A 26,100-nucleotide genomic window follows, 5' to 3' on the forward strand; every position below is an offset into this window, starting at 1 on the left:
GTCTATAAGCGCAAATTTTTGCTCATAGACATAGGTTTTTAAGCCGATGTCTATGAGCGCCTTTTTTCGTTAATAGACACCGATTTTAACAGCGATTTTTAAAACCCGGTGTCTATGATAAAATAAAATAATATAATTTTTCCACCAATACTTAGCCGAAATTTGCAACACTTCACTCTTCCCTCTAAACCTAAACCTATATCGCGGTGTCCACCGTATACCGTCGCCTCATCTCCCTCTTCCCCTTCCTAGATCGACGCCCCTTCCTCTCCCGATCAGGAACAACACAGGACGTCCTTGCTTCTCGTCCAACCACACCGCATCTCCTCCAACTCCTCCCTTTGGGTGAGAATCCCTTTGGGTAAGAAGAGGTTGCCTGTGTGGCTTGGAGTCGTCGTCAGGTCGCTAGAAGTCGCCCTCCTCCACTCTTTCTCGATCCCATATCTGGTAACCTCGATTCCTCATCTCCTTCTTTTGATTTGATCCCTCCTTGTCAATCCTCGCATGGCCAGGACTGATCGGAGCTCCTTGCTCGCTGATTTTGCTGCTTGCGGTAGGATTCGGCGCTGCCTCCAGGTGTGTTATCAACTAATCGGTCGACATGGTGAGGGGGAAGACACAGATGAGGAGGATAGAGAACCTAGCCAGCCAGCAGGTGACCTTTTCCAAGCACCGGAGAGGCCTTCTGAAGAAGGCCTTTGAGCTCTCTGTGCTAGGTTAAAAAGGGGCATTGTGTCCTGGGAACCCTAAGATACTACTGCTATGGGTTTAGGGCTGCTGCATTTCGATGGTCGCGTCGTCGACGATGATGGGCGGCCCCTGCTGGAATCCGACGACGGCGAGGGCTGATGCATGTTGAGCCTGGCGTCGTTATCACCCTCGGTTCCCGACCCATGGAGTCGCCAGGAACTCTCTACGTCACCTCAAGGTATCAGTGTCACACTCACTCAGTTTCTTGCTTCTTGTCTTCTCTCAGATGTGAGTGGATCCTGTTAGGATGTATACTAAAAGTCTAGCTTTTGGTATAAACATTTATCTAGAAATAAGAATCACATTGGTCAAATGTCTACATTTATGATAAATGTAGTTGTTCAATTAATTTATATTGTAGATAACATGGTGTGTGGTGTCACACACAGAGGATCATGTTATCAGTACCTTATAAATTATAAATAGTAGCTCACGACCAAGATGGAAAGGAACAAACCATTGGAAGGTCGTAGTGTAATTAGGTATTGTAAGACCGTTAGATTCGATAGAGGGGGGGGGGTGAATATCGATTCGAAAATCTCGAGTTAAGACGCAGCGGAAAAGTAAAGAAGTAAAGAGATGAACACTGTTGATTTTTTACTTCGTTCGGAGCCTGTGACGACTCCTACTCGAAGGCCCGTATTCCTTGAGTACTTTCGTTGGGCAATTCACTAGCAATTCGGATAATTACAATTTACGTACAAATATTGCTAATGAAAAGAAAGAAAACAAAGCTAACCGACAAACAATGAATTAAAAAGAGAGCCGGAGTGAGTCGTCGGAGCTTTGTGAACGTTGTTGGAGCGTGAGTGATTGGACTAGTTCAAGACGATATCTTGAAGCTCCGCCCGGGTCTTCTTTTTATATGCTGGATCCTTCCGGCGTGTCACTCCCAACCAGATGCTCCAAGTGTCAACGATTTGCCTCTGGATCCCTTCAGCGACTTCCGCCCCCCTCACTTCTACCGCGGTTAGTCCGAGGCAAATAAACCCTGTAGTTACAGATACGCTAAGTAATAAAATTAGCATCAAGAGTATGACTTAGATTCCGCTTTCCAAGACCGGAATCTAGTCACGATCTCGACTTAGATATCCGAAATGGATCTAAGCCGATCGACGCCTAATGTCCTTCCTGGAACGCGTCCTCACAGTCCTCCCCTCCAGTGACTTACCTCACTTACTTGCCAGACGTCGTCTGGACTTCTCGCCAGCTATCCGGTCAGCCCGTCGACCTAGCTGGACTTTTCCTGCACACTTGATCAAAGTGTCAGACAACAACACAACTAACTTAACCTATTTGTCATTCATCAAAACCTAGGTTAGACCGTTTGTGCTACCCGCACCAACAATCTCCCCCTTTTTGATGAAAAGACAACCTGGTTAAGTTATTGAAAGCATATGTACGAAACAACATGCATTTGTGTGGTTTTAAAGCCAGTTTGTGTTTTCAAATTGGTTTAGCTAACTTAACCACCTAACCCTTCTCCCCCTTTGGCATTCATCAAAAAGTAAGCAGGGGTAAACATAAAAGTATAATTTTTAACAGCAAGTTAAAAAATAGTCAAGTTGACTTGGGGGAGTTTAAGCTTTTGAAAATTTGTTTAAAGCATTAGCTTTTAGCTTTTAGAAAGCTAGCTAAGTTTTTATTTTCAAACACAAGTTTTCAAAAACCAGAATTCCAAAACTAAGTTTGAAAATTTTATTTTTCAACACTAAGTTTGTAAACGATTTAATTTAAAACTTAAGTTTTGACAGTGATTTAAGTTTGAAAAAATCTAACTTTCATAATTTTTAACACTTGATAGAGTAAAATAATTAAATCTAATTTTTAAAAATCAAAATTTTAAAGTTCAAAAGTACTAGTTTCAAAACCATTGTTTAAAATATTTGAAAAGTTGAGTTTTCAAAAACTAAGAAAAATGGATAAAAAGTTTGTGATTTAAAAGAAACAATTTTGAGTTGATTTAAAAAATTTTCACAATTTTAAGCAAGTTGATTTTTGAGAAGCTTAGTTTGTAAATTTAAGTTTTGAAAAATCTAATTTCCACAATTTTCAAAACTAAGTTTTCAAAATCAATTTTCAATAAAAAGTAAAACCCAATTCTTAAAAACAACTTAGTTTTATAAGAGTACATTTTTCAAAAGTAGGTTTAAGAAATTTTTAAGAGAACATTTTTCAAACAAAATTTAAAATATTTTATATAAAGGAAAATTTTTAATTAATTCCTCCCCCTGAACCTGACATAACTTTAACCAGCTGTCTAACCAATTAGGTACTAACTAACTATCAGAAGATAGTCAGATTAAGTTAATTACAACCAGTCGGTGTTTGACTTGACCGATGAACTTTAATCGATTAATATCTGAATTGTATTTAACGTCCGGACTTATGTTGATGCACTGAAATTAGCATCTTAAGTCCAGACAGTTGGCCTATGCATCTCACCCTTTCTATGTTTATCAAACACAAGCAAGGTAAACCTAAGGTGTTGGTGAGATGCTCAAGAACTAGACCTATGGGCACATGCATTCTAAGGATTCAAAACTAGTCTAAGGCCAAAACTGTTTTTAAAGTCTAAGAATGGAAAGTTTTGAAAACAAACAATTTTAGCCTATAAGTTGGTAAAATCATTTTGAAAGTATTTTGAAAGATTCTAGCCTATTAAGATAGAACATATTCAATGTAAGTTTGAAATGCTACTAGATAAATCCAAAATATTTTACAAGTAGTGTAGCTACAGAACAAGCTACTGAGATGATGAAGGGGTGGTCCAGATCCCAAGGATCAAGAAGTGTCATCATGTGTCGAGTGACTTGGCCAACCTCTCGCGCATGTCCCGATGAAAGTCGAGTTCTCTCCTGGAGACTCGCCATAGCTCTCTATTCCGGTCATACGGTCGGCTAGAGTGCGGGAGCGTGTCGTGGTGCTCGAGCTGGGGGTGGTGGTGGAGCCGTCCTCTGGAAATAGTGCGAGCATGAACTCGTCCACCGTGCGTCTGGATCGGGCTGGCCGCCAAGACATAGTCCCGTCATCTCTATCTATGTGGATGCCGGCTAGAGAAAAGTTTCGATAACATCGAACTCGATCATATGGGCAACGTCTCCCTAGTGACATCAATGTGCGTGAGGACATATAGGTTGTCAACGTGACCAAATGGTATATGGACTCTGTCGTCAATTGAGAATAGATAATGGTGGAGAAGATGTGTAGGCTAATGTCAATGTCTAACCTATGAATCAGCATAAAGTAAGAATGGAATGGGCGCATCAGAGATGTCCGAAGTCAGGAGCAAGGACTACAACCCTATAAAGAGCGAGTCACGGACTCAATTCTACCGACCTAAACTGTGTCACCGTGGGATCTCTCTGAAAAATACGAATAGATCGTAGACGAGAGATATGTGTAGGGATCAAGTAGATGGAAGGATAGCAAAAAAAGGAGCAAGTAGATGGACAGCTAAAAACTTCGGATAGTCGTGAATAATCACGCCTTGCACTGCCCTAGTGGTATAGGTGAAATCTACTTTTACTAGGTTATTGCAAAATTGCGGCTTTAGTTTATCGATTTACACATTCGATAGGTTCGTTAAGTTATAGTAGCTCTATAGCTAGAACATGACCTTAAGAAAGAAGATATCTATCGATGTAGTCCTTATGGCCTTATAAATGGTGGACTCAAACTTAATCCTAAGTTCGTCAGTAGGGAACAGTGCTAGCATTGGAGGGTCCGGACCAGTATTTGTTCGTTTCTTCCTGTTTTTAAAAATATTCTAAGAGAGTTTGCAAAGATAATTTCAAATAAAATTTCAGATAGGGGAAGAAGTTTTTTCGAGAGCCATCGATAAATGTAGATCGACCTCGGTTGAAGCCTTCACCGTAAGAAAATTAGTGTTAAAATTTTACTGAGGTGCGGAAGTGTTAGAAGTGAACCTTGCAAAAGTGAGAAGTCCGATGGCGACTCCGTCGCCTGATTTAGGGCCCTGAGCTTCTTTCGCATCCTCCAGGCGCCGGGTATGAAATGCCCGCTTAAGTTTTGATTGATTAGATAATTTTTTTGGGTTTTGGGTTTTAGGTTTTGATAAGTTTTAAAATAATTTTAGTAGTTTAAATTAAAAATTGAAAATTAAATTGAAAAAATTAATTTAATTTAAGTTTTAAAATTAAAATTTTGAAATTAATTTAAGTTTTAAAATTAAAATTTTGAAATTAATTTAAGTTTTAAAATTAAAAATTTGAAATTAATTTAAGTTTTAAAATTAAAATTTTGAAATTAATTTAAGTTTTAAAATTAAAATTTTGAAATTAATTTAAGTTTTAAAATTAAAATTTTGAAATTAATTTAAGTTTTAAAATTAAAATTTTGAAATTAATTTAAGTTTTTAAAATTAAAATTTTGAAATTAATTTAAGTTTTAAAATTAACATTTTGAAATTAATTTAAGTTTTAAAATTAACATTTTGTTTTAAAATTAAAGTTTTGAAGTTTTGAATTAATTAATTTAAGTTTTTAAAATTAAAATTTTAATTAATTTAATTTTAATTAATTGAAATTTTGAAAATTATTTAAGTTTGAATTAAAAATTTAAGTAATTTAAAAAAATTAAAATTTAATTTTAAAATTAATTTATTTTAAAAATTTAAATTTTAAATTAAATTTTTAAAATAAAATTAATTTAAGTTTTAAAATTGAAATTTTGAAATTAATTTAAGTTTTAAAATTAAAATTAATTTAAGATTAACATATTAAATATTTTAGTTTTATTCATCTCACGATCTTATTAAAGGAATCCTATGAGATTATGAGATGATTAGTTTGATTCGTGTTTGTTAAATTAGTTCTTGTAGCTTTGGTTTCCACTAACATTCTTCTGTAAATAAAGCTTGGTGAGTCACAAGGACATCATTAGAAGTAACCAACCTTTCGAGGTTTCCAGTCCTATCCACAACTTAGTATACTAATCTTGGTCTAACTCGGTTAGGATTATGGTAGCTTTGCTTGGCCCACTTGGCCAAATCGCCAGATCGAAACCATATCTTTCTAGACATGCCCAAGTTTCCTAACGTCTATCATCATCAAATTTCACCAGATGTTTCAAGTTAAACTGGTCTCTTTTTAATCCTAATTACTCTTAGTTGAGTTTTGGGTTACTTTGTCGGGTAGGTTAGTTTTGAGGTGCGGCTATTCCGGAGCCTCACAGATTATTGGCCATTAATTTAGATTTTGGGTGTTATTCTTTTTGTAGTTATAATCAACTTGGTGATAATCTAAATTTTGTTGAGTTTTGAATTTTGATTTTAATTTAGATTTATATTTTAGTTTTTGATCTGATTTATTCAAGTTTATATAATGTATTTTATCTTTAGGTATATAGAATTGATTAAGTCCTACTTGCGTGGTTAAGCACGCTTTCGGGACCCAAGCTTGTTTAGTTGCTTTGTGTTGGGTTAATAATGATTTAAAGGTTTTGTTTGAGTTTGACTTATATCCAAGTCCGGTTTTATTATAGCATGCCTTTTGGTTATTTAGAATTAAATCTAAATTTTTAGATCTTGTTGTGAATTTTTCCAACATTTCCTTTAACTTATTAAGTTCATTTTTTAATGATAAATTCTCCTCCTCAAGTGTTCGATCTTGAGTTGGATTCGAATTTTTTAATTGTTCCTTGAGGTTTTGATTTTCCTCAAGAAGCGATTTATTTTTATTTTCCAATTTAACTAATTTTTTATTCAAACACGAGATAATTCTAAAGAATTTACGATTTAAGTTTAGGTATACCTCTTTGGAACCTTCAGAAACGAGTACGGACTCGTGGCTCGATTCGAGTTCGGACCCGTCTTCCGATTCCTCTGATTCGTCTTCCGTTTCAGCTTCGCGAGCCATCAGCGCGAGGTGACTTTGGTTCTTTTGCCTTTCTCCCTCCGATTCGTCTGAGGAGGAATCGTCCCATGTTGCTTTGAGGGCTTTCTTCTTTGTTGACTTTGGTTTGTCAAGTTTCAATCTTGGGCATTCGTTCTTGTAGTGCCCCTTTTTGTTACATCCGAAACATGTGACATTTCTTGAGTCTGCTGGCGAACTGATCTTCTGAAGATCCTGTTTGCTGAAGCTTCTCTTTTTCCTGGTGAACATTTTCCTTACCAGGTTCACCAGGTGTTCTTCGTCTTCAGAGTCTTGATCGGAATCTTCTTCAGATTCGGCTTGTTCTTCTTTTCTTTAGAGGAACCTGCAAATAAAGCTACACCTTTCTCGACCCGGCGTTAGTTTGCTCATGAAGTTCTAATTCACAAAAGAGTTCATCCAATTTTAATTTAGATAATTTTTGAAATTTTGTAGGCATCTACGATTGATGCCTACAAATTGTTCATGGAAAGGCATTTAAGCGTACTGATTAAGTCTCGGTTCTCCATTTGGTGGCCTATCGCGTGGAGACCGTTGAGGATATTGAGCTGACTTGCCGTTTCTCCTTCCTGCATTTTTATATTAAAAATTTTATTTAACAGAAATCTCTTTTTGTTACCTTCGCGTCGCTTGTTCCTTCGTGCAGCTCGATTAGTTTATCCCAAAGCTCCTTAAGCGTTTTGATGCGGTCCGACCCAGTTCAGTTCTTCTCCGCAGTGTAGAGTATTGATGGCTTTGTTTTCAATTGATGCCTTTTCTTTATATCATTTGTCCAGCCTTCGGGGTCTACTCCCGGAGTTGTCTACTGGAATTTTGTAAGCCCTTGTGACGCTCATCCATTGGTGTCGTAGTCTGTCTTCATGTAGACCTCCATTCTCCTCTTCCAATGACGAAAAGTCATCCCGTTGAATAGGGAGGACGGTGCTGAAGCCTTCTTGTTGAGACATCTTATCCTGCACACACTAAATTAATGGAAAACAAAATCCCAAGACTTCGTCTTGGATTAGCAGTCGGGAGAAATAGAAACTCTAAGTTGGTGTTGTACCAATTTAGATTTTAAATGCAACGAGAAAAATCTTCCAAAAAGATAATAATATCAGTTTTGAATTGTTAAAAAATGATTTCACCCCCGTCCGATTGGTGGTTGCACCAAATCGAGCGAGACTTAGCTCCGATACCACTTGTAAGACCGTTAGATTCGATAGAGGGGGTGAATATCGATTCAAAAATCTCGAGTTAAGACGCATGGGAAAAGTAAAGAAGTAAAGAGATGAACATCGTTGATTTTTACTCGCCGATCGATTCTTACTGCCGTGCTGTACTCCTTACTCTGGGCAATTTAGCAATTATTCGATAATTACAATTTACGTAACAAATATTGCTAATGAAAAGAAAGAAAACAAAGCTAACCGACAAACAATGAATTAAAAAGAGCCGGAGTGAGTGGTCGGAGCGTTGTGAGCGTTGTCGGCAGTGAGCGGCGGTGATTGGACTCGAGTTCTCGAGCGATATCTTGAAGCTCACACAGCTGCTTTATATATCTTGATCAGGCGCTGGGTCCCTTCGGCGACGACGAACCTTTCAACCACGCCTCCAAGTGTCAACGTCGTCTGAGATAAATTTGCCTCTCCCACTGGATCCTCCGACGCTTGGACCTCGAGCAGGAACATGGGCACCTCCTGTCAGGAATAAACCCTCGCAATACACTTTTTGAATATGGTATCAAGGTATCACTGATTTAGATTCGATTCCTTCCGTCTGACGATGTCTGACTTAGATCTGTGGATAATATTCTCCCCCTTCCAGACGCCTAGTCAAATTCCTCCTGATCCAACGCCTCGGTGACTTTACTCTCCCTTACATAGGACGGCAGGGTCGATGACCCAATCTGGACTTCTCGTCATCGGTGCGACCCGCGACCGCTTGGACTGCTGGCTGACTTCACTAGATTGGCCGACAGGCCCGCTGGACTTGGCGATACGGTATTTTGCACCGATCGTCGCATGGACTTCTGTAAACTATGGGTGTTGTCTGGGACTTCCATCAAGTGTGAGGCCATCTGACCCGGACTTCTACTTGACCACCGGTCGACTGGTGACCCATTTGGACACTCTGCCTTGATCAAAGTGTCAGACAACAACACAACTAACTTAACCTATTTGTCATTCATCAAAACCTGGGTTAGACCGTTTGTGCTACCCGCACCAACAGGTATTAGTTTATCTTAACTATATAATTACACTAGTACACTTAGAGTGTATTAAGTAGGACCATTAGAGGTCGTTTCTTTTTATACTGACTTTATAAAGGAACAAAGACCTCAGTTATTATGGAAGTGTGTGCTCTTAATCCTAATATAATAACAAGCACATATATTTGATATTTATTTCTTTAATTTATCAATGGGTGAGATTTAGTTCGATAAATCAATAAGCCCGATAAGTTGGAAAATGATATCACTTAAAGTGTGTGTTGTTAATTATAGAAGAAAACTGTGTCCTAGTAATCTAGGTTGAGAATGTCCCCAAGAGGAGCTCATAAGGATTGTCATGTTAAACCCTGCAGGTGGACTTAGTCCGACATGACGATGAAGTTGAGTGGTACTACTCTTGGAGCTAGATATTAATTAATTGTTATGTCAACTTAATACTTAATTAGTGGACATTTGTTATCTTAAACACGGAGGAGGATACACTACACATAATAAGAGGAGCCCAAATGTAATTTGAGATTGGTGCGGTAGTATAATAATAGTTTATTAATGAATTATTGATGAAATTAAGTTAAGTTGTGTTAGAACATTGGATGCTTAATTTCATCGGAGAAAACCAATTTCCTCCTCTCTCCTATCGTAGCCTCTTGTATATTGAGATTTATACTCACCACATACCCACTTCTTACCCATCCAATGGGAGTCCAAGCTGCTAGCTTGGAACCCAAGCTAGGGCCGGCCAAGACCAAATGGATGAGCCAAGTTGGTGGTCGGCCAAAGCTTGGGTCCCAAGCTTAGGTGGTCGGCCACTTAGAATATTAAAAAGGATTTTTATTAAAATTATTTCTTATGTGAATACCATGGTTCTAAAGAAAGTTTAAAAATTAAAAATTTCCTTTTATACCTTTCTATAAAAGATTAAGAGAAGAGATTAATCTCTTTCCTTATTTGTAGATTAAAAGGATTGTTTTAATTTTTTTTGGTAAAAACTTTCCTTATTTGTAAATCATCTACATGTTTAAAAGAGAGTTTAAAAATTGAAATATTTCCTTATTTGTTGATTAAAAGGTGGATTTTAAATTTTAAGAAAACTTTCCTTTTTAAACATGTTCATGATTTAAAAGAGAGTTTAAAAATTAAATATTCTCTTTTATAAGTTTCTACAAGAGATTAAGAAAAGATTTGATATCTTTCCTTATTTGTAGATTAAAAGAGATTTTAATTTTTAGAGATAACTTTCTTTTTATCCACATGTTTAAAAGAAAGATTTTAATTTATAAAATTTCTTTTTTATTAACCAATCATGAAGGGATGAAAATTATTGGAGAAATTTTTATAAATTTCTGGAGACAAATTAGGAAGTTTTAATTAATTAAAACTCTCCTTGTTCGTAGCTTTAATATGGCCGGCCATTATAATTGATGAGAAGAAAACTGTTTTTAATTAAATAAATTTTCTTTTTCAATGGCAAAAGAATTAAGGAAGTTTTTATTAAATTTTCCTTATTTTCCAAGACCAAGGATTATAAAAGAGGGGGTAGAGGAGGCTTTATTGCGAACGACTCTATTCTATTTTCTCCCTCTTTTCTTCCTTGGTGTGGCCGACCCTTCTCCTTTTCTCTCTTCCTCTTGTGTGGCCGAAATCCTTTATCTCTTGGAGCTTGGAGGAGGTGGCCGGATCTAGCTTGAGGAAGAAGGAGAGAAAGCTTGCATCCCTTGGAGCTTGGTTGGTGAAAAAGGTTCTTCATCCTTTAGAAGATATGCTTGGCCGAAACTTGAAGGAAGGAAGAAGAAGATGTCTTGGTGGTTCTTGTCTCGGAAGATCGTTGCCCACACAACGTCCGGGATTAGAAGAGGAATACGGTAGAAGATCAAGAGGTCATTATCTACTAAGTAAGGTATAACTAATATAGTTTTCCGCATCATGTTAGTTTTATCTCCATGTAAAAATACCAAATACAAGAGGCATGCGATTCTAGTATTTCGAATTAGTTTTCGATGTTGTGTTCTTTTGTTTTTCTTTTCTTTGTGATTTGATTGTTCCTTTTGGTTGACCTAAAGTTATTTAAGGAAATTAAATATTAGCTTTCCTTAAAAGGCTTTGTCTAGGCGGTGGTGGTTGTTCCCATATCCAAGAAGGCCATGTGCCTTGCCATGCAGTCCTGGAAGCCAATTTTGGAAATTAATATTTAATGGAATTAATAACCTAGGTGATTTGGATCGAACGTGTTAAGTTCCGCAGGAGATCCAAGTCTAAACCTAAAAGAACAAATAAATTAAACTTAGGATCAAACGTGTTAAGTTCCGCAGGCGATCTGAGCTTAATTTAAAAGAACATATGGTAGCTAGGAAAAGGTTCAGACCTTTGTACAAAATTTTTGTACAGTGGAACCATTAGGTTTTCCGAGTAGCAACTAACAATTGGTATCAGAGCTAGCTAGGGTTTTGCCTTTGTGTATTTGGTATTAGTTTAATTATGCACATGTCATACATAATTTAGGCAGGATAATAGTAGGATGTGCTAACTTTGTGGATGCAGGATCCAACTATTATGGCTTATAGATATTGTGTGTGTGATTGGACCCTTGGACATGTCAAGGGCATTTTATTGCGTGTGCATAATTGTATTATAAAATACAGCAGGAGCTGTATTTAGTTTTATTAAGATTTTATTTTTTGATCTAGATACATATACATTCCTTCGAGGAATATAGGATCAAAAAATGTAAAATTCTATTTATGTCGCGGATCGAATCTTGCAAGGCGTGGAACCTTTTGAGGACCAGAGGCGCAGCGGAACAAGGAGCAAGATGGATGCGACAACTAGACCCGGTGGCGGTTGTCAAAGATGGCATCAACTAGGGTTGGCGACACACGGAGGACAACAATAGATAAAAGTCATAATAGTTGAAAATTAGTTTTTCTATTTATTGCTTTTTATGTTGTGTTGTGTGTGCTTGTTAGTATGCATGTTAAGTAGGCTAGCATAGTCAAAATTCCTCATTTTAAATAACTAAGTGGGAGAGGGATTTATTTTTAAATAAATTCCTTGGTCTCCATTACTGGTTTATAAGTGATGCAACAAGCTTGCGCGTTGGCTCTGAGTGCCTTCCTCCATATCGGATGAGCTTGTTTATGGATCACTAGATTAAACTTCCATTTTGGATGACTATAGGAAGTTAATTAAGAGCGTGTGATCTTCCCCATCGGAAGGGGCACAATCTTATTAATGGACTTAGTGTCAAGTAATGGTATACACTTAGGCACGTCTAATAGTATCCTCCCCATCGGAGTCACTGCCATTATTTGTGTGACCGAAGAAAACCAACTATTAATTTGTCAAATAAATAGGTTGACAAGATAATAAAATTAAAAACCCCTCTTACAAATGATTGATTTTGTATACGTCCACACTATCGTAGCATACAAAATTCACGGTGTTTGAGGTAATTTTATTTGTCATAAAGATTTATTGACAAGATAATTAATGGGTAAACCCCTCCTCTTACAAATGTTTAATTTTGTATATGTCCACACTATCGTGGCATGCAAAATTCACGGTATTTGAGGTGTTGGTGAATTTAAATAATATTGTTTGACGAATCAATGTTATTTTAAATTCAAAAGTTTTGACCAAATATTTGATCAAAAAAAGATCAACTATTAATTTTATTCGTCATAAAGTAAAGTTGACGAGATAATAAAATTAATGGATAAAATCTCTTCTTTGATTTTGTATATGTCCACACTATCGTGGCATACAAAATTCATGGGGATTTTAAGGAATTGATCTTGACCAAATATTTTTGTGATTCTTAGGATTTAAAATGTTTGTCAATTCCCTAACTGTTATACTATAGAAAAGACTTAGTAGTCCCAATTGTAATGATTGGAAATAGGACTTGGATATTAAGGTAGTCTGTCTTCTTAGAACTAAGAACAATATAGGTGTATTTAATTCATTAGTTGAAACATGTTTAGTGGTGTTATCTACCAGAACCTGGAGTGTAGATACAGATGTCATTAATCATGTCCGCAATTCATTGCAGGGTTCCAGGAAACCCGACAACTAAATGAAAATAAAAACACCGTTCATATGAGCACTGCTATAAAAATGACAACTGTTGCAATGGGAGATGTTTATCCTTTGATAAGAATAAAATATGGATTTTAAGTAATTGTCTTTATGTACCAAGTTTAGAAAGAACTAGTTTTCAGTTTCTAAACTATTCAAAGAACTTGATATTCTGCCTCTTTTAATAACAAAGTTGTTATTAAGAAAAAGAGGAAAGTTATCTGTTCTGGTACGTTGGTTGGCAATTTATAAATCCAATAACTCCTACGATGCAACAAATGGAAATTAGTAGCACATCTTCTAACTTTAAGAGAAAGCAACCTTCGGAAATGAACCAAATATATCTTTGGCATCTAAGGCTAAGTTATATTAACTTGAGTAGGATTCATTGGTAGCTGATGAACTTTTGGGTTCATTGGTAGTGGAAATCTTTCCAACCTGCGAGTCTTACTTGGAAGGAAAAATAACCGAGAAGCTTTTAAGTATAAGGGGTATGGAGCCAAAGATACATTGGAATAGGTTCATTCTGATTTGTGTGATCCTATGACAAGAGTTAGTATCAAATATTTCGTCTATTTTATAGACAACTATTCAAGATACAAATACATTTACTTGATGTGTCGCAAGACTAAGTGCTTTGATTAGTTCAAAGAGTACAAGGCTGATGCGGAGAAATGTTAAAGTAAAAGTATCAAGTCACTATGGTAAGATCGTAGTGGCAAGTACCTCTTGGGATAATTTAGGAGTCACTTATCAGAAGTCGGGACTCAATCCCAACTAACTGCACCTAGTACACCCCAACAGAATGGTGTAGTAGAAAGAAGGTATAAGACTCTTATGGAAATAAGTAGATTTATGGTGAATTAATTACCAAATTCATTTTAAGGATATACACTAGAAACAGAAGTGAACATAATACCTTCTAAAGTCAGAACTCTTTACACCCATAGAATTGCAGAATGGGCGTAAGCCTAGTCTGAAGCATATTCGGATTTGGGTGGTCTAGCACATGAGAGACACTGATAAGTTTGGTAGGAGTTCACTTGTTCGTGAGTTATCCTAAAGAAACAAAAGTAGGTTTATAGTCTTAAAAATCAGAAGGTCATTATTAGAATCAATAACCTATTTTTAGAAAAGGACTATGTAATAAACCACAAGCCCATAAGTAAATTTGTTCTTAAAGAAATTATAAAGGACATGTCTAATCTAGTACCAACTGTACAAGATGAAATATCATAAGAAACTGCAACACGTATCATAAATGATACACAGACAGTGGCTCATCGTAGTGGGAGGGTTGTCAAGCAAACCTAAAAAATTCATGTTTTGGGAGAGTTTTTGGACTTGATCCCAAATGAACATGAGTCTGATCCCGGACATATGATGAAACACTCCAAGATAAAGATGCAGTATCTTGGCAAAGAGCAATGAATACAGAATTAGAATATATGTATTCTAATAAAATCTGGAAGCTTGTAGAACCACCAGATGGTGTAAAAGCCATTGGGTAAAAATAGGTCTACAATAGGAAAAGATGGATAGACAGGAAGGTGGAAACTTTCAAAGCAATGCTTGATGAAAAAGAAAACATTTTCACTGGTAGCCATGCTTAAGTCTATCTGGATTCTTTTATCTATTTGGCAAGTGGATGTCAATAGAGCATTCCTTAATGGAAGTCTTGAAGAAAGCATCCATATAAAGTAACCAGAAGAGTTCATTGCAAAGGGCAAAGAGAATCTTGTGTGCAAGCTCAATCAGTCTATGGACTGAGGCAAAGCTTCAAGGTCTTGGAACATCCGGTTTATCAAAATAATCCAGACCTATGGATTTATTAGTAACCGGATAAGTCTTGTGTATACAAAAAGTGTGATGGAAACGTGGTGGTATTTCTTGTACTATACGTAGATAACATTTTTGGTATTTGGAAGCAATATCAAAATGTTGTCAGAAGTAAGGGTATGGTTGTCCAAACAATTCGATATGAAGGACTTGGGAGAATGTATATATTCTTGGGATCAAAGTAATAAGGGATCGCAAGAAAAGAATATTTTACTTATCCCAAACTTCATATATCGAAAAAATCCTTGCTCGTTTTAAGCATGCAAAACTCCAAGAAAGGTATCTTACCTTTTTAGCATGGAGTAACTTTATCTAAAAAAATGTCTCCATAGACATCAAAGGAGATAGAGGAAATGAAGGTAGTTCTTTATGCTTCGGCTGTCGGAAGCCTAATGTATGCTATGCACGAGATCAGAAATCTGTTTTGCCAAGGGCATAGTTAGCAGATATCAAAGTAACCCTAGACAAGGACATTGGACTGCAGTAAAGCATATATTGAAGTACCTTAGAGGCACTAGAGATTATATGCTAGCTTACAAGGCAGTTAATTTTGTCCCTGTGGGTTGCACGGATTTTGACTTCCAGTCGAATAGGGACAATAGTAAGTCAACCTCGGGGTTTTGTGTTTACTTTAGGAGGTAAAGTCATAACTACGGAAGAGTGATAAGCATAGGTGTTTTTTTGGACTCCACCATAGAAGCTGAGTATATGGCAAACCTCTAAGGTAGTCATAAAAGCTGAATGACTCAATAACCTCAAGATAAACTTAGATATGATTTCTGGTTTGTCCAAAGATTATTACAATTTATTGTAATAATAGTGGTACAGTAACAAACTCGAAGAAACCATGAGTCTATAAGGAAAGTAAACACAATAGAGCGCAAGTACCACCCAATACGAGAAATCATATAAACGAGGATAAGTTGTTGCTACCTAGATTACATCAGATGATGACCTATAGATCTTTTCACTAAGGCCCTTAAGGCAAGAGCTTTTGATGGGCATGTTGAAGGGTTGGGAATCAGATGTATGGCAGCAGATATAGCAGCTTAGTCTTTTAGTATAAGTGGGAGATTGTTAGGATGTATATTAAAAGTCTAGCTTTTGGTATAAACATTTATCTAGAAATAAGAATCACATTGGTCAAATGTCTACATTTATGATAAATGTAGTTGTTCAATTAATTTATATTGTAGATAACATGGTGTGTAGTGTCACACATAGAGGATCATGTTATCAGTACCTTGTAAATTATAAATAGTAGCTCACGACCAAGATGGAAAGGAACAAACCATTGGAAGGTCGTAGTGTAATTAGGTATTAGTTTATCTTAACTATATAATTACACTAGTACACTTAGAGTGTATTGAGTAGGACCATTAGAGGTCGTTTCTTTTTATACTGACTTTATAAAGGAACAAAGACCTCAGTTATTATGGAAGTGTGTGCTCTTAATCCTAATATAATAACAAGCACATATATTTGATATTTATTTCTTTAATTTATCAATGGGTGAGATTTAGTTCGATAAATCAATAAGCCCGATAAGTTGGGAAATGATATCACTTATAGTGTGTGTTGTTGATTATAGAAGGAAACTGTGTCCTAGTAATCTAGGTTGAGAATGTCCCCAAGAGGAGCTCATAAGGATTGTCATGTTAAACTCTGCAGGTGGACTTAGTCCGACATGACGATGAAGTTGAGTGGTACTACTCTTGGAGCTAGATATTAATTAAGTGAGTTGTCAATAACTTACTTAATTAGTGGACATTTGTTATCTTAAACACAGGGAGACTGATACACTCATAATAAGAAGGAGCCCAAAATGTAATTTGGGATTGGTGTGGTAGTTCAATAATAGTTCTTTAGTGGAATGAATTATTATTGATGAAATTAAGTTGTATGTTCGGGGCGAACACGGGATGCTTAATTTCATCGGGAGACCAAAACTAATTCCTCCTCTCGGTCCCTATCGTAGCCTCTAGTATATAGAGATTTATACCCACCACATACCCACCTTCTTACCCATCCAATGGGGTCGGCCAAGCTAGCTTGGAACCCAAGCTAGGGTCGGCCAAGACCAAGTGGATGAGCCAAGTTGGTGGCCGGCCAAAGCTTGGGTCCCAAGCTTAGGTGGCCAGCCACTAGAATATTAAAAAGGATTTTTATTAAAATTATTTCTTATGTGGATACCATGGTTCTAAAGAAAGTTTAAAAATTAAAATTTTCCTTTTATAGCTTTCTACAAAATATTAAGAGAAGAGATTAATCTCTTTCCTTATTTGTAGATTAAAAGGATGGTTTTAATTTTTTTTTGGTAAAAACTTTCCTTATTTGTAAATCATCTACATGTTTAAAAGAGAGTTTAAAAATTGAAATCTTTCCTTATTTGTTGATTAAAAGGTGGATTTTAAATTTTAAGAAAACTTTCCTTTTTAACCATGTTCATGATTTAAAAGAGAGTTTAAAAATTAAATATTCTCTTTTATAAGTTTCTACAAGAGATTAAGAAAAGATTTGATATCTTTCCTTATTTGTAGATTAAAAGAGATTTTAATTTTTAGAGATAACTTTCTTTTTATCCACATGTTTAAAAGAAAGATTTTAATTTATAAAATTTCTTTTTTATTAACCAATCATGAAGGGATGAAAATTATTGGAGAAATTTTTATAAATTTCTGGAGACAAATTAGGAAGTTTTAATTAATTAAAACTCTCCTTATTTGTAGCTTTAATATGGTCGGCCATTATAATTGATGAGAAGAAAATTGTTTTTAATTAAATAAATTTTCTTTTTCAATGGCAAAAGAATTAAGGAAGTTTTTATTAAATTTTCCTTATTTTTCAAGACCAAGGATTATAAAAGAGGGGGTAGAGGAGGCTTTATTGCGAACGACTCTATTCTATTTTCTCCCTCTTTTCTTCCTTGGTGTGGTCGACCCTTCTCCTTTTCTCTCTTCCTCTTGTGTGGCCGAAATCCTTTATCTCTTGGAGCTTGGAGGAGGTGGTCGGATCTAGCTTGAGGAAGAAGGAGAGAAAGCTTGCATCCCTTGGAGCTTGGTTGGTGAAAAAGTTTCTTCATCCTTTAGAAGATATGCTTGGCCGAAACTTGAAGGAAGGAAGAAGAAGGTGCCTTGGTGGTTCTCGTCTCGGAAGATCGTTGCCCACACAACGTCCGGGATTAGAAGAGGAATACGGTAGAAGATCAAGAGGTCATTATCTACTAAGTAAGGTATAACTAATATAGTTTTCCGCATCATGTTAGTTTTATCTCCATGTAAAAATATCAAATACAAGAGACATTCGATTCTAGTATTTCGAATTAGTTTTCGATGTTGTGTTCTATTGTTTTTCTTTTCTTTGTGATTTGATTGTTCCTTTTGGTTGACTTAAAGTTATTTAAGGAAATTAAATATTAGCTTTCCTTAAAAGGCTTTGTCTTGGCGGTGGTGGTTGTTCCCATATCCAAGAAGGTCATGTGCCTCGCCATGCAGTTCTGGAAGCCAATTTTGGAAATTAATATTAATGGAATTAATAACCTAGGTGATTTGGATCGAACGTGTTAAGTTCCGCAGGAGATTCAAGTCTAAACCTAAAAGAACAAATAAATTAAACTTAGGATCAAACGTGTTAAGTTCATGGCGATTCGAGCTTAATTTAAAAAAACATATGGTAGCTAGGAAAGGTTCTCAGACACTTGTAAAATTTTTGTACAGTGGAACCATTAGGTTTTTCAGTAACTCAACAATTGGTATCAGCTAGCTAGGGTTTTGCCTTTGTGTATTTGGTATTAGTTTAATTATGCACATATCATAAGGCGGGATAATAGTAGGATGTGCTAACTTTGTGGATGCAGGATCCAACTATTATGGCTTATAGATATGTGTGTGTGATTGGACCCTTGGACATGTCAAGGGCATTTTATTATGGTGTCATAATTGTATTATTATAAACACGGAGGTGTTAGTTTTATTAAGATTTTATTTTTGATCTAGATACATACATTCCTTCGAGGAATATAGGATCAAAAATGTAAAATTCTATTTATGTCGGATCGAATCTTGCAAGGCGTGGAACCTTTGAGGACAGGGCGCAAACAAGGAGCAAGATGGATGACAACTAGACCGGTGGCGGTTGTCAAAGATGGCATCAACTAGGGTTGACGACAACAATAGATAAAAGTCATAATAGTTGAAAATTAGTTTTTCTATTTATTGCTTTTATGTTGTGTTGTGTGTGCTTGTTAGTATGCATGTTAAGTAGGCTAGCATAGTCAAAATTCCTCATTTTAAATAACTAAGTGGGAGAGGATTTATTTTAAATAAATTCCTTGGTCTCCATTATCTGGTTTATAAGTGATGCAACAAGCTTCTGAGTGCCTCCCTCTCATATCGGATGAGCTTGTTTATGGATCACTAGATTAAACTTCCATTTGGATGACTATAGGAAGTTAATTAAGGGCGTGTGATCTTCCCCATCGGAAGGGCACAATCTTATTAATGGACTTAGTGTCAAGTAATGGTATACACTTAAGGGCACGTCTAATAGTATCCTCCCACTGAGTCATCGCCATTATTTGTGTGGAGAAAAACCAACTATTAATTTGTCAAATAAATAGTTGACAAGATAATAAAATTAAAACCCTTACAAATGATTGATTTTGTATCGTCCACACTATCGTAGCATACAAAATTCAGGTGTTGAGGTAATTTTATTTGTCATAAAGATTTATTGACAAGATAATTAATGGGTAAACCCTCCTCTTACAAATGTTTAATTTCCCACCATATGCAAAATTCACTGTATTAGTTTGGTGTTGGTGAATTTAAATAATATTGTTTGACGAATCAATGTTATTTTAAATTCAAAAGTTTTGACCAAATATTTGATCAAAAGATCAACTATTAATTTTATTAAAAGTAAAAGTTGACGAGATAATAAAATTAATGGATAAAATCTCTTCTTTGATTTTGTATATGTCCACACTATCGTGGCATACAAAATTCATGGGGATTTAAGGAATTGATCTTGACCAAATATTTTTGTGATTCTTAGGATTTAAAATGTTTGTCAATTCCTTTGTTATACTATAGAAAAGACTTAGTAGTCCCAATTGTAATGATTGGAAATAGGACTTGGATATTAAGGTAGTGTCTTCTTAGAACTAAGAACAATATAGGTGTATTTAATTCATTAGTTGAAACATGTTTAGTGGTGTTATCTCACGGAGTGTAGATATGTTGTCATTAATCATGTCGCATTCATCTCATGATCGTGGAAACCGGACAACTAAATGAAAATAAAACACCGCTCATACAGCACCGCTATAATAATGACAAGCATTGCAATGGGATGATGTTTATCCTTTGATAAGAATAAAATATGGATTTTAAGTAATTGTCTTTATGTACCAAGTTTAGAAAGAACTAGTTTTCAGTAAACTAAAGAAAAATCATTAATAACAAAGTATTAAGAAAGAGGAAAGTTTACGTTGGTACGTTGGTTGGCAATTTATAAATCCAATAACTCCTACGATGCAACAAATGGAAATTAGTAGCACATCTTCTAACTTTAAGCAACCTTCGAAATGAACCAAATATATCTTTGGCATCTAAGGCTAAGTTATATTAACTTGAGGAGATTCATTGGTAGTGATGAACTTTTGGGTTCATTGGGAAATCTTTCCAACTCTGAGTCTTACTTGGAAGGAAAAGAAGCTTTTAAGTATAAGGGTATGGAGCAAGATACATTGGAATAGGTTCATTCGATTTGTGTGATCCTATGACAAGAGTTAGTATCAAATATTTCTATTTTATAGACAACTATTCAAGATACAAATACATTTACTTGATGTGTCGTAAGACTAAGTGCTTGATTAGTTCAAAGAGTACAAAGGTCGAGAAATGTTAAAGTAAAGTATCAAGTCACTATGGTAAGAGTGGCAAGTACCTCTTGGGATAATTTAGAGTCACTTATCGGCGGACTCAATCCAACACCCCAATGCGAGTGTAGTAGTAGAAAGAAGGTATAAGACTCTATGGAAATAAGTAGGTGAATTAATTACCAAATTCATTTTAAGGATATACATGTAAAGCAGTGAACATAATAAAGTGAGAACTCTACACCGTGACATTAACGGAAGAATGCAGCAATTAAAGCATATTCTTTGGGTCTAACAGAGAGACAGCTGATAAGTTTGGTAGGAGTTCACTTGTTCGTGAGTTATCCTAAAGAAACAAAAGTAGGTTTATAGTCTTAAAAATCAAGGTCATTATTAGAATCAATAACCTATTTTTAGAAAAGGACTATGTAATAAGCCTAAGTAAATTTGTTCTTAAAGAAATTATAAAGGACATGTCTAATCTAGTACCAACTCTATAAGATGAAATATCATAAGAATCGCACGTATCATAAATGATAAGTTTCATCGTAGTGGGAGGGTTGTCACAAACCTAAAAATTCATGTTTTGGGAGAGTTTTTGGACTTGATCCCAAATGAACATGAGTCGATCCGACATATGATGAAACACTCCAAGATAAAGATGAAGATCTTGGCAAAGAGCAATGAATTTAGAATTAGAATATTCTAATAAAATCTGGAAGCTTGTAGAACCACCGGATGGTGTAAAAGCCATTGGGTAAAAATAGTCTACAATAGGAAAAGATGGATAGAAGGGAAGGTGGAAACTTTCAAAGCAATGCTTGATGAAAACATTTTCTTTCCATGCTTAAGTCTATCTGGATTCTTTTATCTATTTGGCAAGTGGATGTCAGAGCATTCCTTAATGGAAGTCTTGAAAGCATCCATATAAAGTAAAAGAGTTCATTGCAAAGGCAAAGAGAATCTTGTGTGCAAGCTCATCTATGGACCGAAGCTTTCAGTCTTGGAACATCCGTTTATCAAAATAATCGCACCTATGGATTTATTAGTAACGGATAAGTCTTAGTATACAAAAGTGTGATGGAAACGTGGTGGTATTTCTTGTACTATCGTAGATAACATTTTTGGTATTTGGAAGCAATATCAAAATGTTGTCAGAAGTAAGGTTGTTGTCCAAACAATTCGATATGAAGGACTTGGGAGAATGTATATATTCTTGGGATCAAAGTAATAAGGGATCAAGAAAAGAATATTTTACTTATCCCAAACTTCATATATCGAAAAATCCTTGCTCGTTTAAGCATGCAAAACTCAAGAAAGGTTATCTACCTTTTAGCATGGAGTAACTTTATCTAAATGTCTCCATAGACATCAAAGGAGATAGAGAAATGAAGGTAGTTCTTTATGCTTTCCGTAGGAAGCCTAATGTATGCTATGCGAGATCGAAATCTGTTTTGCCAAGGGCATAGTTAGTGAGAATATCAAAGTAACCTGAGACAAGGACATTGATCGAGAAAGCATATATTGAAGTACCTTAGAGGCACTAGATTATATGCTAGCTTACAAGGGATTAATTTTGTCCCTGTGGATTAATCAAATAGGGACAATAGTAAGTCAACCTCGGGTTTTGTGTTTACTTTAGGAGGTAAAGTCATAACTACGTGATATGTGTTTTTTGGACTCCACCAGGGAAGAGTATATGGCCCCTAAGGGTAGTCATAAAAGGAATGACTCAATAACCTCAAGATAAACTTAGATATGATTTTTTCGAAGATTACAATTTATTGTAATAATAGTACAATAGAACAAACTCGAAGAAACCATGAGTCTATAAGGAAAGTAAACACTGAGCCACCAGAAATCATATAAACGAGGATAAGTTGTTGCTACCTAGATTACATCGATGATGACCTATAGATCTTTTCACTAAGGCCCTTAAGGCAAGAGCTTTGATGGGCATGTTGAAGGGTTGGGAATCAGATGTATGGCGCAGATATAGCACCTTAGTCTTTTAGTATAAGTGGGAGATTGTTAGGATGTATATTAAAAGTCTAGCTTTTGGTATAAACATTTATCTAGAAATAAGAATCACATTGGTCAAATGTCTACATTTATGATAAATGTAGTTGTTCAATTAATTTATATTGTAGATAACATGGTGTGTAGTGTCACACAGAGGATCATATTAGTGCATTATGTGCTCACCAAGATGGAAAGGAAAAACCAGAGGGGTCGTAGTGTAATTAGGTATTAGTTTATCTTAACTATATAATTACACTAGTACACTTAGAGTGTATCATTAGAGGTCGTTCTTTTTATCTTGACTTTATAAAGGAACAAAGACCTCGGTTATTATGGAAGTGTGCTCTTAATCCTAATATAATAACAAGCACATATATTTGATATTTATTTTTAATTTATCAATGGGTGAGATTTAGTTCGATAAATCAATAAGCCTGATAAGTTGGGAAATGATATCACTTATAGTGTGTGTTGTTGATTATAGAAGAAAACTGTGTCCTAGTAGGTTGAGAATGTCCCCAAGAGAGCTCATAAGGATTGTCATAAAAACTCTGGACTTAGTCCGACATGACGATGAAGTTGAGTGGTACTACTCTTGAGCTAGATATTAATTAAGTGAGTCAATAACTTACTTAATTAGTGGACATTGTTATCTTAAACAGGGCGATACACTCATAAGAAGGAGCCCAAAATGTAATTTGGGATTGGTAGTTCAATAATAGTTCTTTAGTGGAATGAATTATTATTGATGAAATTAAGATGAACACGGGATGTAATTTCATCGGAAACTAATTCCTCCTCTGGTCCCTATCGTAGCCTCTAGTATAGAGATTTATACCCACCACATACTTCTTCCACCCAGGGGTCGGCCAAGCTAGCTTGGAACCCAAGCTGTCCAAGACCAAGTGGATGAGTTAATTGTGGTGGTGCCACAAGCTTGGGTCCCAAGCTTAGGCCACCACTAGAATATTAAAAGGATTTTATTAAAATTATTTCTTATGTGGATACCATGGTTCTAGAAAGTTTAAAATTAAAATTTTCCTTTTATAGCTTTCTACAAAATATTAAGAGAAGAGATTAATTTCTTTCCTTATTTGTAGATTAAAAGGATGGTTTTAATTTTTTGGTAAAACTTTCCTTATTTGTAAATCATCTACATGTTTAAAGAGAGTTTAAAATTGAAATCTTTCCTTATTTGTTGATTAAAAGGTGGATTTTAAATTTTAAGAAAACTTTCCTTTTAACCATGTTCATGATTTAAAGAGAGTTTAAAAATTAAATATTCTCTTTTATAAGTTTCAAGAGATTAAGAAAGATTTGATATCTTTCCTTATTTGTAGATTAAAGAGATTTTAATTTTAGAGATAACTTTCTTTTATCCACATGTTTAAAAGAAAGATTTTAATTTATAAAATTTCTTTTTATTAACCAATCATGAAGGGATTGAAATTTGGAGACAAATTAGGAAGTTTTAATTAATTAAACTCTCCTTATTTTGTTTATAGTCGGCCATTATAATTGATGAGAAGAAAATTGTTTTAATTAAATAAATTTTCTTTTCAATGGCAAAGAATTAAGGAAGTTTTATTAAATTTTCCTTATTTTTCAAGACCAAGGATTATAAAAGAGGGGTAGAGGAGGCTTTGATCTATGATCTATTATTTTCTTCCTCTTTTCTTCCTTGGTGTCGTGACCCTTCTTCTCCTTTTCTCTCTTCCTCTTGTGTGGCGAAATCCTTTATCTCTTGGAGCTTGGAGGAGGTGGTCGGATCTAGCTTGAGGAAGAAGGAGAGAAAGCTTGCATCCCTTGGAGCTTGGTTGGTGAAAAGTTTCTTCATCCTTTAGAAGATTTGGCCGAAACTTGAAGGAAGGAAGAAGAAGGTGCCTTGGTGGTTCTCGTCTCGAAGATCGTTGCCCACACAACGTCGGGGATTAGAAGAGGAATACGGTAGAAGATCAAGAGGTCATTATCTACTAAGTAAGGTATAACTAATATAGTTTTCCGCATCATGTTAGTTTTATCTCCATGTAAAAATACAAATACAAGAGACATTCGATTCTAGTATTTCGAATTAGTTTTCGATGTTGTGTTCTATTGTTTTTCTTTTCTTTGTGATTTGATTGTTCCTTTTGGTTGACTTAAAGTTATTTAAGGAAATTAAATATTAGCTTTCCTTAAAAGGCTTTGTCTTGGCGGTGGTGGTTGTTCTATCCAAGAAGGTCATGTGCCTCGCCATGCAGTTCTGGAAGCCAATTTTGGAAATTAATATTAATGGAATTAATAACCTAGGTGATTTGGATCGAACGTGTTAAGTTCCGCAGGAGATTCAAGTCTAAACCTAAAAGAACAAATAAATTAAACTTAGGATCAAACGTGTTAAGTTCCGCAGTCGATCTGAGTTTAATTTAAAAGAACATATGGTAGCTAGGAAAAGGTTCAGACCTTTGTACAAAATTTTTGTACAGTGGAACCATTAGGTTTTCCGAGTAGCAACCAACAGATCCGGCAGGAGGGTGATTTGACTGAGCGACGCCGACAAAGGGAAAGGGTATGCGGTGGATTTCTTGCCGTTGTCCCTCCACGCTGTGTCAAGCGACCTGGAGAGTTACCCCTCTCCTTGCATCTATACTCAGGTATTTGATCTATGACTGAGTTTGGGGCGGTTCTACATGAACTTCTATTGAATACAAAGGATCAAAATTACAAAACGTAACTTTTTTTTCTTTTCTATTTATCTTGAACATTAGAAAGCTTTCTGTGTTTTTTTGGAGAATTCATTGTGGTGCTCGATAATGCGCTATTTTCCCTCACTGATTGGTAAACTTGAACTTTTGTTGCCTCTGACTTGAATTTTCTAAGCATGAATTAAGGGGCTACCGGTAAGCTGTTTCTTGGATAGCTACATGTTGGTGCTTGAGGTTGCCTATTTGAGTTGGTGATTACTAGCTGAGAATGGTCCTTTATAGTAATAATTTCCTGAAGGATTTGAATTATTCGAGGAGCAAATTTGAGTTACACCATTGAGGATAGTCAGATTGGCTGATGGCTCCTGTGCTGTTTTTTGCTTTATTGCTTATGTACTGTTTGCTGGATTCTTCATCAGATCAAGATAGGCGACGAAGATGAAGAGTCTGAAAGCTCATATTCAGAAAGTAACGATGATTTGGAATTGTCAAAAGTCACTGAAATGAGACTTCTTCCTTCAGATGCTGGAAAGTGTATCCTTGCTATCATGCATGCCTCATATTGTTTTCATTTGTGGCAAGTTCATTGATTGATGCATTTTCATGTATAAAGTAGGCGTTGTTGAATCTTTTGTGGTCAACTTTCTATTTAATGCTATTATGAGTGTGTTTGTCAAAGTAGGAAAGAATCTGATGCAGTTGGCATTGCTTCATCATGGATTTTAGTTATGGCATAATAATACA

General features: G+C 35.5%; 1 pseudogene; it reads left to right on the forward strand.

Moving 5' to 3' along the window:
* The first annotated feature begins 762 nt into the window (after positions 1-762).
* Positions 763-25,946, forward strand: LOC121996748 (annotated as a pseudogene).
* The last annotated feature ends 154 nt before the right edge of the window (positions 25,947-26,100 follow it).

Source organism: Zingiber officinale, chromosome 1A (genome assembly GCF_018446385.1).
Source record: "Zingiber officinale cultivar Zhangliang chromosome 1A, Zo_v1.1, whole genome shotgun sequence".
Classification (NCBI taxonomy): Eukaryota; Viridiplantae; Streptophyta; class Magnoliopsida; order Zingiberales; family Zingiberaceae; genus Zingiber; species Zingiber officinale.